The sequence below is a fragment of the Electrona antarctica genome (assembly GCF_951216825.1).
Source record: "Electrona antarctica genome assembly, chromosome: 24".
Classification (NCBI taxonomy): Eukaryota; Metazoa; Chordata; class Actinopteri; order Myctophiformes; family Myctophidae; genus Electrona; species Electrona antarctica.
The window spans coordinates 16,391,542-16,410,071 of NC_136803.1; the positions used below are offsets into that span (position 1 = coordinate 16,391,542).

Consider the following 18,530-nt stretch of genomic DNA (forward strand, 5'->3'; position numbering starts at 1 on the left):
CCCCGACAGCAACGATATGCAGCTCAAATCTAAAACGACAATGCTTTCCCGGTTTGAATGGGTTAATAACGGCGGTCGGGGAGTTTCCCACCCGCTGCGTGTGTCATCTCTCTCTCTGAATCAGTAAATTAAAGATGCTGATGCGATGTCTGCAGCCTTGTCCTCATTTGTAAATTACTGTTTTAAGTCTTCGACAGACTGGTGCGTAGGACTTTTTTTTGGTTTGTTTTTTACATATTTTAATAAAATATTTTCTACCCAAAAACAAAGGAAATACTTTGGCACTTTGGAACTTGATTATTGCTGAGCTAGGTGACAGTAAAGAAGATTTAAAGTAAAACGATGACTATAGGCTTTGTGTGCAAACTGTGAAATAGCAGGCATAGGACTTTGAAATAATGATTGTAATACTACTACTACTAATACCAGTAAGATGCCCTGGCCCTAAAGGGCGAGGTCACGTGCACGCGTCGCCTGGGTGAGGGCAGACTTCTGGGCGAGCGTTGGCACTTTGGCATGATCAGATCAACATATGGAATTAATTCTGTACTGGCCATATATGGAGCTTGTCTTGAGTGTCAGATCAACATACAGTATGGAATGTCAGAACAGGAAGGACGGGTGGGGGAGGATCAACATGTGGAATGTCAGAACAGGTCAGCTCCATATATGGAGATCTAAGGGTTTGAGGTCAGATGGAGAGTTGTTGGCCGGCTCCATATATGCAGATAGGTGATGATCTAGTCTTCTCCATGTATGGTTATCCAGGGTTAGATGAGGTCAGTGTCGTGATCTTCATATATGGAGATGGCCATATATGGATATCTACTGTAAGGGTCTTCATGATGACGTAATGTCACGAGGCGTGACCATATATGGAGAAATGATTTATGGTCACGCCTCGTAACATGTCTCCATATATTATATGGAGACAAGATGTCACGAGGCATGACCATATATGGAGGCATGGGTGACGGACGGGAAATGCAGGTTTTCATAGTAAATGCGACCTATGGTTGCAACTAATACTAATAATAGGGTATTCAATTCATCAACATGTATAATGACATATACAATACTATTCTCCACAGAAAAATTACTTCTGTGACCATAGTGATGATGAGCGAGGGTAGTCGGGACTTCGGTACTCTGTAAAGTCAAGAATACTAAGATAAAACTTATCTTAGCATTCTTCACCTTACTGCTTACTGCACGATAACGTACCTCATATATACTCTAAGTAACGTACGCAGAGACGCTGCGCGCGGTGAGTTCAGAGCGACCCAGTTATTCTTCTCGTGACATTCTTCAAAGGAGCCAAGTGGATCATCAGAGAGCACTTTAAAAGGCTGAGAAAATACTCGACTCTGCATTTCGGATGAAGGAGCGCTTACGTCACCACCTTCCAACCCTTGCTGTGGGAATTATGATGCAGTCACGGTCTCCTTTCCCATGCAGAGAGAAGAAACATCTGGATGGATGGATGGATTGGGGTGGGGGTGTTCGGGTGTTGGGTAGTGCACCAGTTTTCTGATCTGACAGAAATGCAGTGGTGGAAATTTACTTAAATATCGTAGTACAATTTTGAGGTACTTTTACTTCTTCTCCACTACATCTCAGAGACACATTTTGTACTTTTACTCCACTACAATTATTTGAAAACGTGTTCTTAGTTACTATAGTTACTTTGTAGATTTGGATTATTATTACAAAGCCCCCTCGCTTGTGAAAGTACCCGACAGGATATGTACAGGTCGGATTTATGTTTTATCATAATAATCACTCGGGCCCGGGTCGCCTATATTCCCGTGGAACTCGGGTCTGTCTATCATTATGTTACCAGAGTGGATCCGAGAAGACCCGTACTAAGTGCTGTTTAACTTGTGCAATGTTTTAGGCTGGTTTAGGGTTCGATTACTGCAGCACAATTTGCTTGCTTTTTGCGTTGATTCTACGCAATGCATGCGTAGGGTACCACACTGGCAAGGCAAGACGAGCTCTAATACAAGCCCTTTATTTTCCAAGTTTCCCATGAAAATGGGACGGAGCTGCATGCAGTCACACGTGGCTGCCCTCCATATGGTACACATACAGGAAGGCTGAGGAAGCACCCGCATGTCAGCTAAACATGCATACTTTATGGCCCTCTGCTCTGCGGTGACCTCCAGCTATTATAGAGTTGTCTGTCTGTGACCTCGGCTAGACAGACAGACACAAAGCGGAACAGCAGCTCACACATTGGGACCACCTGTCCCCATCATGTGTGACCCCGTTACCTTGCCAGCAGCTGAATGCAGCATTAACCCATTAAAACCAAGAAAGCATCTGTGTCATTTTAGATTTTAGCTAAAAAGCATTATTTTATACTTTAGAATAAGTTATATTCTAAAGTGCGGATAATCTGAAGTTCAGATCGTGTCTAATGCCGTATCTTTTGGACCAATGCTGTGCTTGACTGTACCCTTACTGTTTGCATCTTATTGTCTAAAACATTATCAATCAATAAATCAATCAATCAATCAATCAATCAATCAATCACCCTGAGCAAGCAGGGCAGGCTCTATTAGCTCAATGGCAAAACATTCCAGCAAACCAGGTTCAAATCTGCGGGGTAGAAGAGGAAAGGTACAGATCGTGAAGTTGCACAGTGTATAACCAACATTTGAAGTGAACAGAGCTCCTGACCTGTCTAGTTGAGTAAGTAGCATTATTCTGTATTTTAGCAAACTGCTGTTAGTGTTAATCTAAGTGCTTTTGTATTAGTATTATATTATTAGCTTGTGTGGTAGTCAGTAGTTTATAGTTGTATTGTTTGTGTTCAAACAGTAGGCTAGTAGACTAGTTTAATTAGTTTCACCCTGTAATAGGCCACTTGATAAGTAGTATAGGCCACTTGATTTCCTTGTGAAGTGTGAAGTGAGTGGTTTAGCCAGCACTCCTGGCAGACGATTAGCAATCAGTTGGATTGGCCTTATACCACCAGGTGAAAGCGTCAGCTGTTAAGCGGCGGCCAGCAAACGAAGGCCAGGCGAACAAAGGCGACAGGCGACTTTGTCAAGGCCAGGCGAACAAAGGCGACAGGCGACTTTGTCAAGGCCAGGCGAACAAAGGCGACAGGCGACTTTGTCAAGGCCAGGCGAACAAAGGCGACAGGCGACTTTGTCAAGGCCAGGCGAACAAAGGCGACAGGCGACTTTGTCAAGGCCAGGCGAACAAAGGCGACAGGCGACTTTGTCAAGGCCAGGCGAACAAAGGCGACAGGCGACTTTGTCAAGGCCAGGCGAACAAAGGCGACAGGCGACTTTGTCAAAGTCCGACTTCGTCACTGAACGATAAGCTGTAGCATTGATTAGTGACATATATAGTAGTGTGATAGATATAGTAGTGTATTGTAGTATATGTTTAGTGATCTACAATGTGTTTTCTTCCTATTCCTGTCCTCTCTTCTTCCTGGCGGTCGCACAAACACTGGGTTACACCCAGATGTCGCGACACAACTAATCTCATCTATCCTACTCTTTCAACTCACGTCGAGCAAGTGGTAACGGGAGGGCTTTGGAATTGCCACTCGGCTGTGGTGGAAGGCAAATCTGCTTTCATCTCAGCCTACGCATCCTTGCTCTCCCTTAACTTCCTTGCTCTGACTGAGACCTGGATCAGACCAGAAAACACGGCTACGCCCGCGGCTCTGTCAGATGTGTACTCTTTCTCTCACACTCCCAGAGCCGTGCGGACAGGTGGTGGGGTTGGTCTGCTCATTTCCAGAAAATGGAAATACTCTCCTGTTTCACTGTCACTATTCTCTCCTACCTCATTTGAATTTCATGTGGTCACTGTTTCTCATCCAGTCAAGCTCACCATTGCAGCTGTTTATCGCCCACCGGGCCCTGCTGGTGGCTTCCTGGAGGAGCTGGACCATCTAGTCTCCCACTTCCCTGTCGATGGCTCTGGATTCATCCTTCTGGGTGACTTCAACCTCCCGACTGAGAAGCAGCTAGACCCACTACTTTCGTTTCTCGCCGCCTTTGACCTAGTTATTTCCCCATCTCCTCCTACCCATGAGGCGGGCAACCAACTGGACCTGATCTTCACCAGAGGCTGCTCTATTGCTAACCTGTCTGTCACTCCTCTTTCCAGTGAAAAGGGTAAGAAACTCTCTGATCACTACTTCATGTCCTACTCTCTCTCTCTCTCCTCTCCCCCCTCACAGCCCCTCCCTACCCACATGATTTCCTCACGTCACAATCTTCGCTCACTTTCCTCCACTGATCTTTCCTCTTCTGTTCTCTCTGCTCTCCCTGCCCCTGAATCCTTTGCCCTTCTATCCCCTGATACCGCCACAGATCTTCTTTTCTCTACTCTATCCTCTTCTCTCGACCATCTCTGTCCCCTCACCACCAGGCCTGCACGCCAAACTCCACCTGCCCCCTGGTTGTCGGACTCAGTGCGGACTGAGAGACGGAGCCTGAGAGCGGCTGAGCGCAAATGGAGAAAGGGCAACCTCCCGGAGGACCTTCTCACCTTCCAATCTCTCATTTCTACTTTTTCCTCCTCTCTATCAGCTGCTAAAGCTGCTTTTTTCTGCACTAAAATTCAGGCTTCTGCTTCCAACCCTAAAAAACTCTTTGAAACTTTCTCCTCTCTCCTACAACCACCACCCCCTCCTCCCTCCTCGTCCCTCCTCCCTGACGATTTCGCCAACTTCTTTGACAAGAAGGTGAACGATATCCGATCCTCCTTCCCTCCTCCCCCGGCTGGTGCCCTGCGCACTGCCCACACCCGTCTGCCTGCCACCCCCCCCTCTCTACCTTCATCTACTCCTCTTCCCCCCCCCATCCCCTCTCTATCCCACTTCTCTCCCCTCTCCCCTAACGAGGTCCTTCTCCTTGTTAGCTCTAGTCGCCCCACCTCATGCTCTCTGGACCCGGTCCCATCCACTCTGTTGCAGTCTATTGCACCTGAACTTCTTCCCTTCTTAACCCACCTTATTAACACCTCTCTGACATCTGGCTACTTTCCCTCTACTTTCAAGACTGCCAGAGTCACCCCCCTCCTGAAGAAACCGACACTTGACCCCTCTGAGATCAAGAACTACAGACCGGTTTCCCTTCTATCCTTCCTATCTAAAACTCTCGAACGTGCTGTCTTTAAACAACTGTCCTCCTATCTCCACCAGAACAACCTCCTGGACTCCAACCAGTCTGGTTTCAAAGTGGGTCACTCGACAGAGACTGCCCTGCTGGCAGTGACGGAGTCGCTCCATGCCGCTAGAGCGAACTCTCTCTCCTCCGTCCTGATACTCCTGGACCTGTCTGCAGCGTTCGACACGGTGAACCATCAGATCCTCCTCTCCACCCTCGAGGGGATGGGTGTCTCAGGCTCTGTACTCTCCCTGTTTGCATCCTACCTGACGGGTCGCTCCTACCAGGTGATGCTGAGAGGGTCTGTGTCAGAACCACACAGGCTCACAACTGGGGTTCCCCAAGGCTCGGTTCTGGGTCCTCTTCTTTTCTCTCTCTACACTACATCTCTGGGTGCTGTCATCCACTCCCATGGCTTTTCCTACCACTGCTATGCCGATGACACCCAGCTGATCCTCTCATTCCCCCCCTCTGATACCCAAGTGGAGGCACGCATTGCTGCTTGTCTGGCTGACATCTCGGCGTGGATGTCGACAAACCACCTGAAGCTCAACCTGGACAAGACCGAGCTGATGTTCCTCCCGGGGAAGGGCTGTCCGCACCGAGACATGGCCATCACCATTGATAATGCTGTGGTGACCTCAACTCGGACTGCGAAAAATCTGGGTGTGACCCTGGACGATCAACTGACGTTCTCGGCAAACATCGCATCAGTGACAAGGTCCTGCAGATTCCTCCTCTACAACATCAGGAGGATTCGCCCCTTCCTCACGGAGAAGGCAGCCCAGGTGCTCATCCAGGCTCTCGTCATCTCCCGCCTGGACTACTGCAACTCCCTCCTTGCTGGTGCTCCGGCATCTGCCATCAGACCTCTGGAGCTTGTTCAGAAAGCTGCGGCTCGTCTGGTGTTCAACCGCCCCAAGTTCTCCCACACAACCATCCTTCTCCGTTCTCTACACTGGCTCCCCGTAGCGGCCCGCATCCAGTTCAAAACCCTGGTGTTAGCCTATAGGGCAGTGAAAGGAACAGCTCCTTCCTATCTCCGGGCTATGGTCGATGCCTACACCCCTGCCCGACCACTTCGGTCTGCCACCTCGGGGCGACTGATTGCCTCGTCACTCAAGGGTCCTTCTGGCCGATCCACACGGTCACGACTCTTTTCTGTTCTGGCCCCACAGTGGTGGAATGAACTCCCCACTGATGTTAGGACAGCAGAGTCACTGCCCATATTTCGCCGCAGGTTGAAAACCCACCTCTTCAGGAAACACTACCCTTCCTCTCTGCCTGACCTACTTGTTGTTAACTAGTTGTACGAACGTTTGTTTTCTATTGTTGTATTGTTTATTGGATCTTGTTTAGTCGATACACTTAATTGTTTTAGCTCATGCTCATTTGATTTAGCTATTTTGTCTCATCCGGTTAAGGAAATAGGTAGCTGATATATTGCACTTTTACCTTAGCGCTAGGTATACTCTTGGTTGCTTGTTTTTGCAGAAAATGCACTAAAGACTTCTGGTGATTAGTAGTTTTTGTTCCCTACCTATGTTGAATACACTTATTGTAAGTCGCTTTGGATAAAAGCGTCTGCTAAATGACTGTAATGTAATGTAATGTAATGTAATGGAATATTATGCAAATGGATGACAATACATCGCAATAAATCAGCAGAGAAGAGGTTCCTTGAGGTTATTTCTATTCATCAGGGGCATATTCTTGGCCCATATGCCACGGAACTATAAGTGAAACAGCGGAGGGCGGGCAGCTGTGTGATCTAATTTATGATTGTCTGGTTTTGTTTCAATTGATTTGACGAATCAAAGCCTCCCCTAGCCTTCAGTGGTGGAACCCTCTGGGCCTTGCTGCTGCAACACCGTCAATATTGGAAAGAAATTGGGCCTCTTCCTTATAGGCATACGTCTTTGTGTTGTGAAGGGTACGTGTTCCATTCTGGTCAAACAAAGTCGAGGTGCTGATATTGTCCATGCTGGCTCTCTAGTCTGGAAACATGTCTCAAAGTGTGTGGTCCAATGGAACAGAGCCTTCATGAGAATAATTGTAAGAGACCACCTGTGAATCAAGTAATTTCTTTCCAATATGGCTGCCTAATGCAGTGGTTCCCAACCTGTTTTGGTCCAAACTAGTGAAACTATAGCAGATCTATGAGCTCGTAGTAGATCTGCTATTTTCACCACCTCCTAAACCTTTTTATTTATTTATTTGGATTTTTTATTTTATTTTTTATGATAGCCCAATACCTTTTTTTGTAACCCTTTTTAAACGCTTTTAAAATGTTTTCAAATACATATTTATTTTTCCCCAAACAGTGGGTCCCAGACATGCACACCCGACCCACTGTTTGGGAAACGGTGGCCTAAATTGCATATGGGTTAAGAGAAAGACAATCCCTACAGACAGATCGTGATCTCTCTCTCTCTCTCTCTCTCTCCACTCGTGTGCCATGGGAACATGGCGTGGATGTTGAGATTCCACGGTAATGAAAGCATGTCTTCCTCCTCTCTGTGGCTCCGTGGTCACTGTGATGTCCCCAACTTTCTGATGACGCTAAATATGCTGTCATCTAGCTTTTAACCACATTCACCCTGGCAGCCCTGTATTTTGGGCCACGTCATTATGAGGGGAAAATCTTTAAAAGATGTAAAAAAAATAAAATAAAAATCTTTTTGCCGATCTACAAGCTCACAATTCGATGTGTTTTGAGCTTGCAGGTGATCAGCTATTTGACGTGCAACACCCGACGACATACTGTCGTCAGTGTGTCGCTTCTACCCCGGATTTGAACCCAGTTTCCCGCGCAAGTGCTGACATTTTTTAGCCCAAAATATTGTGTTTGTTGTCATGATTTGTCACAACTCGAGTTGGCTTTGTCCACTTTGTCCGCTTTGGCATAAACGTCTTTCAATAAATACTTTTTGAAAAGCCTATGGGGAAAATGAACGGGGAATTCACTTCTGGGTCTCTCGTCGTAATATTTTATTTCACAGTATGTAGAATGGGTAAATTTCAAATGGAGGTTACAATTCAATACAAATACTGCTACTTTGTAAAAGTCAGACTTTCTTTCTTTTTTTTACGGGGGCCAGTTTTGATTGATTGATTGATTTTATATTATTATTTCATTTCACAGTATATAGAATGGGTACATTTCAAATGGAAGCACAAGTCGATACAAAAACTGCTACTTTGTGATAGTCTCAGACTTTTTTTATTTTTACGGGGGCCATGCAGTTTCAGGGGAAAGTAATCACTGGCACACACTGGCGTATATACGTGTGAGAGAGAATTCTTTATATAAAATAAAATATTTGAAAACATGTACCGGAACTGGAAGTACATTCAATTTAGTCCTACTCAGTACTCAAAGTAGTCTACCTAACTACCGTAGGCTGCTGCCCACATACATGCTGCTTATGTATAGGCCTGATGAAAAGATTGATCACTGAAACCTATGGTGCAAAAACATTAAAATCAGACCTGTCTGAAGTGAGTGGTGCAACAGCGCCCCCTGTTGGTACCCTAAACATACAAACAAACAGAAGTAGAGAAACAGCTGCACTTTGAATGTCGGCCTTTTGGGGTAAGAAGATGACAAAGGTAAGCAAACATTGAAGCTTTTATTTATATGCTGGGTTTGCTTATTATTATTATTATTATTATTATTATTAGCAGCTGCTTATTATATTGCGACCCTTTTCAAGGTAGAAAATACAATAGGCCTATAGCCTATAAGTAAGCTGTTACAGACGATAGCCTGCTCTTGTAGTCTACTGCATTGCTAAATTAACTAGGCTATACTATAATTACACACACACACACACACCATCAGCGCCCAGCTGACTCTGATTTGACGTGATGCGTCATTAACACACCTGCTATCTACTGTTCACACAATCACACGGTCACCAGCTTATAAAGTTAAGTGAGTTCAGACAGAGCCTACCTGTAAAGCAGTGGTTTTCTTTCAACCCTTTTCATATAAGGTCCATTATTTATTCTGCATTTGAGCCATATACCACCATGATTAGATTTAGCCTCTCGCCCCAGACTATATCTTTGTCCACATTTCCATGCTGTAGGCCTCATGAATCATATGGTAGGCTACGAGATAACAGGCAAACGTTGATTAAAATAATAATTCTACATGCTAAGTTACATGTTACAGTCAGTCATAGTAAAGTCAGCTGTTCACCTGTGGATTTTATGAATGAAATGAATCGCTGTCGTTGATCCAGGCAACAACGTCTGCGTTTGGTGGACCCTGTTGTAAACATGAAGTGTAATGCGTTTCGTCCACAGTAATGTTTTGTATTGACTAATTTGACTTGTGCTTTCGTTTGAAATGTATCCATTCTGCATACTGTTATAGAGTTTCAATCCAATCAATCTCTTTCTTTCTTTCTTTCTTTCTTTCTTTCTTTCTTTCTCAAGGCTTATGGTGTCCCTCCCAACGTACTCCGATATAGGAGCCATGGCCCATGTTATCAGAGCGAATTAAGGTACCAGAGCCCATGCAGACGTCAACACTAAGCTCAGCTTCTTCTCGTCTGGTCTTGAGGATGGAGATGACTGGACTGGAGACACCGCTGGAGGGCTTGTCCGAGGACGAACTAGAGAGAGAGAGAGAGGGCGGCTCTATCGCTGTATTTGGGTTCCAAAGTTTGACCCTGGCCATCACACTACTGAAGTCAAGTAGAAGACGGCTCAAAGTAGGAACCTTTATTTCTCTCTCTCTCTCTCTCTCTCTCTCTCTCTCTCTCTCTCTCTCTGCTGCTGCTTCTTGTGTTGTCTGCTGCCTGTGTGGAGATGTCATTCAGGTTGTTGCTCTGTTGATGTTGTGTTGTATGTTGTCGTGTATGATTTGATTCAGGCATTGCTGCCATATTAGGTCCCAGTGATTGGGTGGCATACGTACTGTATCATGTTCAGTGACTGTTCCTGTCTTGATCACAGGAATGGAAAACTGATGTGCATGGATCTTTAGTGTGTTGTGGTGTTGGAGGTAGTGAGTTGTGACAGGGTAACATTATTGGTCACTTCTGTCAGCCTGTGTGTGACTTTTAGTTGGGTATCATTGCATACTAATACATATATTATTGTGTGTGGTGTGTTGTGGTGTTGGAGGTAGTGAGTTGTGACAGGGTAACATTATTGGTCACTTCTGTCAGCCTGTGTGTGACTTTTAGTTGGGTATCATTGCATACTAATACATATATTATTGTGTGCGGTGTGTTGTGGTGTTGGAGATAGTGAGTTGTGACAGGGTAACATTATTGGTCACTTCTGTCAGCCTGTGTGTGACTTTTAGTTGGGTATCATTGCATACTAATACATATATTATTGTGTGTGGTGTGTTGTGGTGTTGGAGGTAGTGAGTTGTGACAGGGTAACATTATTGGTCACTTCTGTCAGCCTGTGTGTGCCTTTTAGTTGGGTATCATTGCATACTAATACATATATTATTGTGTGTGGTGTGTTGTGGTGTTGGAGGTAGTGAGTTGTGACAGGGTAACATTATTGGTCACTTCTGTCAGCCTGTGTGTGACTTTTAGTTGGGTATCATTGCATACTAATACATATATTATTGTGTGTGGTGTGTTGTGGTGTTGGAGGTAGTGAGTTGTGACAGGGTAATAAGGACCTTTCTCTGCCCCACCCTTCTCCATTTGATGTTGGGCCTGCACCTCGACACTGATCGGTCCTGAGATGGTTTTAGAACAAGAATCAAACCTTGTGCTTCATTGTCATTTAATTCGCTGTATCAGGAAGCACGATGGATGTTTAAATTCAACAGGTGTCAAAGACGCATTTGATTTGTTAGCCTAAGTGATGCAGATGGATTCAAAATGGCTCTTTGGGTACATTTTGCATTCTGACTATTTTTTTGGGTCATGTGATTAGTATTTCATTGTTTCCTTCTCTTCATGTAAACTGTTTACCGTGCAGCTATTGTGTTTTTGAGAAAATACATAATGTTTTGTGTGTTTTTATGTGTTTTTGGTGTGGAGTGAACAAACCTATTCCATGTCTACTTCAGACAAAAGCACGCCTCTGTTTGGCTGCCTGCCACTCTTGCCTGGCCAGTGTGGCCACCACTCAACATTTTGCTGGCTCTGTCTCTTGGGGAAAGCCGTGGTCGCTCCTCTCCGTGACAGACAATGCATTGAAGCTGACCACTTTCTGAAATTGCACTGCTGCTGTGAAGTCAGCCCAGCGCTGGCTGGTTGTTTCAAACTGTATCAAGCTTTTATTAGTCATAATAGGTGTGCGTGCGTGCGTGCGTGCGTGCGTGCGTGCGTGCGTGCGTGCGTGCGTGCGTGCGTGCGTGCGTGCGTGCAATCTAAAACACCCAATTTGAGTGGCATGTCGAAGGGCCTCTAACGCTATTTCAGCGTTAACGTGTACTCCTTGTAAGTTATCAAAATTGCATCTTTCTACTTCTTTCTTATTCATTTTTTTTACAGTATAATATATTTAAATATCCATTGCATCCATTGGCGGTATAGGTGTATTTAGGTATAGGGGGGGTTAGGGGTCCCCTAGGGGGTTCCAGGGCATCCCCAGCAAGAACAGTTAACCATTTTGAGCCTATATTTACATTGTCTAATTTAAAGGAAATCTTGAAAAAATGTGGAATGTCTTTGAAACATTTGAACAACAAATCTAATAGGGGGGATTATTCCTAGCACAAGATATGTTCAAATGTGTGTCCTCCACTCCACGGATAAATACATTGTTTTGGGGCTCCTTTTGTGAGTGGTAGGCTACTCAAAGTTCGAGTTGCACTGGTTTAGCCTGAAACTCGTACTCGCCTCATATTAAAAAAACGAGGGAAACACTCGTAGAATTTGTTTATTGCAAAGCGCTCCCAGAGTGTGAAAAGGAAAACATTAAAGCAATGTTTGCTTGACGTGTTTCCTGCTTTCTAGATGTTTGCTCCAAGCAGTGAAGCACTGTGGCTAATTTAATTTTTTGCTTAATAAAATACATTCATTAAGTTTCAATCAGAGTGTGCATTGCATGCATGGGTCTGTGTGCGTGCGTGCGTGCGTGCGTGCGTGCGTGCGTGCGTGCGTGCGTGCGTCAAGTCGACCACCACAGGCAGGGGTTATCTCAGACATGCAGTGGTGCACACACACACACACACACACACACACACACACACACACACACACACACACACACACACACACACACACACACAGTTTTTGGATGAAAAATCAACACGCTCATAGCTGTCACAGAACCTTAAGTGCCACCAGCTGCTGTGGCATGGGGCAAACTGCTCTGAAGCATAGGTCCACACTCCTAATGGCTGCTGGCTGCTAACTGTTGAAGCATGGCTGCTCCACTCGTCATAATGGGTGCTAACTGTTGCGTGACCACTTTGATTATTCTCCAAAGCCATTCTGCTTAATATGATCAGTGGCTCCACCAGTGGTGAAGTCTGTTAATGACACACCACTTCTCCCAGCGGGCACATCATTTGGGAGCAGGGACGTGCACACATAGACATCAAAGGGGGCTTCAGCCCCTGCCCTTTTGCCCTGTGAAACAACTGCCCTTTCCAGACCACGAATGCAGCATTTACTATGGTGAAAGGAATGCAAATGCCACTCCTTTCCATGCCATGCCGGAAGGCAGCATTCAGGAGAATGCCGAGTCTACTGAACTTGAACACAGCATTTTGCATTGAACATCTCCACTAGCTAAAGAGTGCTGGGTTGCGTCCCGAAAATAGCTTCGACGCGTTGAGAGCTTGTAGATCTGCTATTTTCGCTATTTTTGTCCAAAAGTGCCCTCTTACGGGATTTCAGCCCCTGCCTCTCTAACACTCTCTGCACGTCCCATTTTGGGGATCCTTGACATGAGAAAGTTTGGGAACCATGCACTGATCTATGGAACCAGGTCAAACTAACTCAATTCCAAGTGCTAATCAGGGGGGGGGTCACGGCAGCCTCGGTACCCAGGCTTTCATTTTCTCCGCCTCAAAAAGGGTCACGGCCTGAAAAAGTTGAGAATGCAGTGATATTTTTCTGTCCTAGCACAAAACTATGGTTATGTATTGTAACCGCATGCAGGGACCTGCAACGACCACCATCTTATGAAACATATTCATTATTCAAATATTCATTGTTCAAAGCTCCCTATATAGCCACGGAAATAGGAGCCAAATCCACACAAGAACCTTTGTTTTCACTCCAACACACTCACCTGATGTTGATTCCTTTCCCCTTTTTTGCACATACTAGGCCATATTGTGTGACATGTAGATAAGAGAACGGCATACATTATCTGTGGAAAAGCTCTTTATAACCATTTTAGACTCCTCTATAATCAGTGAAACGTACCTGAGGTTTGCTCTGTATTTGGTGTGCTCTGATTTCCTTCTACTAATCTCTTTGCCGCAAATAGCTGGGACCCCAATGTACAGTATATTGTAAAATTACTGTTAATTTAACTCTGAGAGTGTACAAATGGAACCAAATGGACCCGTTACACTCTCTGCGTTACAGTCCCATAACGGTCCATTTGGTTCTTAACTATCATTTAGTTGGGGACCCCCTGGAACTCCCTCAAGGACCCCTGGGGGTCCCCGAATCTCACAATGCACATTGTGAGCTTGCGCTGATGCACAAATTGATGCCTCGGTAGTTGTCTGGCTTCGAGAGGTCCCCAGCCTTGGGCACCGGGATGATGTTGGAGAGATACCATATGTCAGGCTGCTTGTTGTTTAGCAAGGCGAGGTTACAGAACTGTAGGATGATGTTGTCAAGCCCACAGTTCTTTACGACCTCTGGGGGGATGCCGTCCAGCCCAGCACTTTTGCCCACTCTCAGTGTGGCTTTCGCCGTGACAAACTCACTGACCGTGAAGGGGCCATCATCGATGTTGAGGTTCTGGAAGAATGGTGGTATGTCTTCCTCCTCTCCAACTGTTGTTCCCAGCAACCTTTGGAAATGGTTAAACCAGGTGTTCACCCTTTCCTCAGGGCTGAGCCCCTCCACCTGTCCCTCCTTGGTCCTCTTCCGTCCGGTCATTTCATTAATGACCCTCCAGGCCTCACCGTACTTTTAGTCATAGTCTAATAAGTCTATTGAATACAATTCCATTTAGTTTTAATCATCTGAAATGTTTTAGTCAACTAAATATCACAAGATTTTAGTTGACTAATATGACATATAGGGTCCATTTGGTTCCAAACTATCATTTAGCTGGGGACCCCCTGGAACTTCCTCAAGGACCCCTGGGGGTCCCCGGACCCCACTTTGGGAAGCACTGCTAGACGTTGCCTCTACAAAAACACAATTGGCCCGTGTTCAGGGAAGCGAAGCCGGGGGGAGGCGAGGGTGATACATGATACTCCATATACACCTGTCAGCAGGGAGTGTAGGGCGGAAGGACGAAGGCTCTATAGTAAGTATATAGTATATGCCCTCCCGGTGGGGGCTCCTCACTGGCAGGTCAGTCGGTATAGAGTCGGTATAGGATACAAGTTACAACAGCGGCGACAACACACAGAAATGTGTGTGGATAGGAATCATTATTGGCAAGAGGGGGGGGGGGGGGGAGGGGGGGGGGGGGGGGTAAAAAAAACAAATAATTTAACCGTGCAGGCAGTTTGCACGAGTTCCACATTCCACCTGAGACTGAGGCGGTGTGTAGGCTACCTGTCTGTCTGTGCCCTGGCTGGGAGGAATGTCTGAGGGTCCGTCTGGCCTTCAGACGTCCCACACATGTCAAAACAAACACTCCGACGCCGTGGAATTCTGAGCCCGGGGTTCAAGGCAGTGTCAGCTCCACGTTGGGCCGAGAGGGAAACGGGGCCAGCTGAGGCAGCTCTGACTGACTGACTGACTGACTGGGAGCAGCCAATATACAGATATCATTGTTATACTCTCAAATAAAATGGAGCGGGTTTCTCCACCTGGCACTGGACTGGAGTCTGGTCCTAATGTACTATAACAGTAGCAGATTTGAATGTTATCAACCAGTAGGTATGACTAGAACATAATTGCCCAGACTCTTCTTCAACAAAGATAGTCCTTAAGTCCTTAAACCAGAAACCTAACCTCAGTCTTCCTGTTTTCACAATGTTTTCTCTTCGGCGGCAGTAATTTCACTTCTGCGTTTCCTAATCGCAGTCAGTATAGGCTCCACAGTAGAGGCTACTGGCTCCATTGCATGCATCCCCTGGAGATGGATTGCTGAAATGGAGCGCCACACCTACCATCAGCTCCCAGTGCTTCCCGCACGACTTGCCACACCCAAGCCGTGCTACTCATACGCTGAGTTGGCGGTGCCCGGGATCGAACCCATGAACTTGTGGTTCAAAGGCGAGAGCTCTACCGACTGAGCTACACGGACACAAGCCTTTTTAACTCAAATCATTGCATCTGGGGTACCTGGAACAAAATATTGGGAGGGGGGGGGGGGGGGGGGGGGGTCGTTGAAAACGTTTGAGCACCACATAATATAGCAACATTTATAGTTTAGAAGACATTTGTAGAATCGACCGGTCTCAATGACTTAATCTGGGTGCATAAAGGGGATAGCCCTTTTGGTGTGACAATGATCGGCATGGTTATATCTACAGTGAAGGTGTGTTATTTGACATTCTCATCGCCTTTCTCTGGCAGCCGGCTATATGTGCCTTCTCTCTCTCTCTCTCTCTCTCTCTCTCTCTCTCTCTCTCTCTCTCTCTCCCTCCACCCCATCTCTCTCTCTCTCCCTCTCTCTCTCTCTCTCCCTCCACCCCATCTCTCTCTCTCTCCCTCTCTCTCTCGCTCTCTCCCCACCCCATCTCTCTCTCTCCCATCTCCGCACTTTTCTTCCCTCGCCTTCCTCCCTCCCTCTCTCACTCCATCTCTCCCTTTATTGCCCCCCCCCCCCCCCCCCCCCCCCCCCCCCCACACACACCCTATCATCCAATCTCCTGTCACTGTGCTGGTAGTATTAACAGTAGGCCACTATAGGAGGCGTGACTGTGTAAATTACAAGAGGGCTGTAGCCGCTGTACAATGTATGGTTCCCAGTGGACTGGATCACATGCACACACACACCTCTGTGTGTGTGTGTGTGTGTGTGTGTGTGTGTGTGTGTGTGTGTGTGTGTGTGTGTGTGTGTGTGTGTGTGTGTGTGTGTGTGTGTGTGTGTGTGTGTGTGTGTGTGTGTGTGTGTGTGTGTGTGTGTGTGTGTGTGTGTGTGTGTGTGTGTGTGTGTGTGTGTGTGTGTGTGTGTGTGTGTGTGTGTGTGTGTGTGTGTGTGTGTGTGTGTGTGTGTGTGTGTGTGTGTGTGTGTGTGCGTGCGTGCGTGCCGTGCGTGCGCATCATGGGCCTGGGGGATTGAGTCAAAAAGCCACAGTGACCCCTAGTGGAACAATGAACACACTGCAGGTACTTTTAAATTAGCACGACTGATGTGGAAACACATGAGCAGAGAGGTGTTTGCTGTGTGTTCCATACCTGAAGATGTGTTCAGCTAGATTTAGACTCGATTTATAAACGCCTCTTTATTGAATATATGTGAATGTGGGCTGAGTAGAATGAGATTTGATGAGAGAGAGAGAGAGCGAGAGAGAGAGATCCATCTGAAATGGGAATCCATACCTTAAATGCATTTAAAACTAACTTGACTCAGTTGTAGAAAGCTATCTTATTGAATAGTTTGCTGAGTTGTACGCTGACTCAGCAGGGAGGGCCACGGGTCTGCGCATTTCGGGGGAAATGCACAACACACACACACACACACACACACACACACACACACACACACACACACACACACACACACACACACACACACACACAGAGAACAGGAGATATTTACTCATGACCCATACAAAATGGTCTGTGACAAAACAGTAGTCTAAAGAAATGCAGTGTCACAGAGTCTCTCGATGCTCGAGGCAGACCTGCGTCAAACCCTAATTGAAAATCCAGTCAGTTTCTTTCTCTTTCTTTCTTTTCTGTGAACATTTGACTTTGTCAGGCTCGGTTGCAAAGTCACTGAAAGTGATTAGACCTCTTCATCTGACCGCTTCCATTCAGGACAGGACGGAAATATAAATGTTATGACCTGAGCTTCAAACTGCCACCGAAAATACTCTACGAAGCAATGCTCCTGATCCATGAATATGTAACAGTATTATTTACATAGATGTAAAGCCTGTTTTGTAATAGCGTAATAATCAAAATCTACAAAGTAACTAATGTTTTAAAATAAATGTAATGGAGTAATAGTACAATATTTGGATCTGAGATGTACTGGAGTAGAAGTAAAAGTAAGTACAGTAGGATACTTAGTTACTTTACACCAGTGGTTCCCAATGTGGGGTCCGGGGACCCCCAGGGGTCCTTGAGGGAGTTCCAGGGGGCCCCCAGCTAAATGATAGTTAGGAACCAAATGGACCCTTATGGGACTGTAACTCAGAGAGTGTACAAATGGAACCAAATGGATGTACCGGGTCCATTTGGTTCCATTTGTACACTCTCAGAGTTAAATTAACAGTGATTTTACAATATACATTGGAGTCCCAGAGATAGAAATGCCATTAAATGGGTGTCCGTAGCGTATTGCCTGTATCAAACTGAGGGTCGTTGAAATTAAAATGGTTGAAAGCTAGAGCCATACAGATCTTCTCTTATGGGCCTATGTGGGGTCCTAGGCATATATTTTCAAATGGGGGTCCACAGGCTTATTAGTGTCATTTTGGGGGTCCTTGACATGAAAAGGTTTGGGAACCACTGCTTTACACACCACTGTAACTCACTGGTACTTTTGATATCTTTATTGATCATGAAATAAAAACACATGTAACATGCAGACATCACATACATCCTCAATCAAAAGAAAGGAAGAATGAAAGCAACAATATATCAAATTAATAATCCTATCAAACTACAAATAAAACACAAAATAATCTTCTCTTTGTGTGTTGGGGTCATGATTTCCATTTCCCACACGTCTATCTACTCCAACCCACAGAGTACTATAGTACAGTGGTTCTCAACCTGTGGGTCGCTGTATGATTTTGGGGGGGATCCAGTCATCCAGATGACAATTTAAGGATTTTTAAGATAGTTTTAATACAAAAGAAAATAAACATATCAAAGTAATCAACAAAATATACAATCAAAACTGATTGTTTGGCCAAATCAAATAATATAAGAAAGAAGCAAAACATTTGAAGGTTTTGATCTACAAGCTTGTAGCTTACCTATTTTCACAATATTTAGCTATCTGTGGAACCGAGTCAAACAAAATGTAATGCCTCAACTCCTAAAATTCCAAGTGCAGAATATGATTATTTTGGGGGTCCCCATGAGTTAAAAATATCATTATTTTGGGAGTTTGTGGTGTGAAAAAGTTGAG

At 45.5% G+C, this 18,530-nt stretch overlaps 1 protein-coding gene across 1 annotated transcript in view; it reads left to right on the plus strand.

The window, feature by feature from the left end:
• The first annotated feature begins 9,779 nt into the window (after window positions 1-9,779).
• dhrsx (dehydrogenase/reductase (SDR family) X-linked) overlaps window positions 9,780-18,530 on the plus strand; it is a 65,458-nt gene continuing 56,707 nt past the window's right edge. The window contains exon 1 of the mRNA XM_079495539.1: window positions 9,780-9,865. The gene's annotated coding sequence lies outside the window, so the exon portion shown is untranslated. The remainder of the gene's footprint in view (window positions 9,866-18,530) is intronic.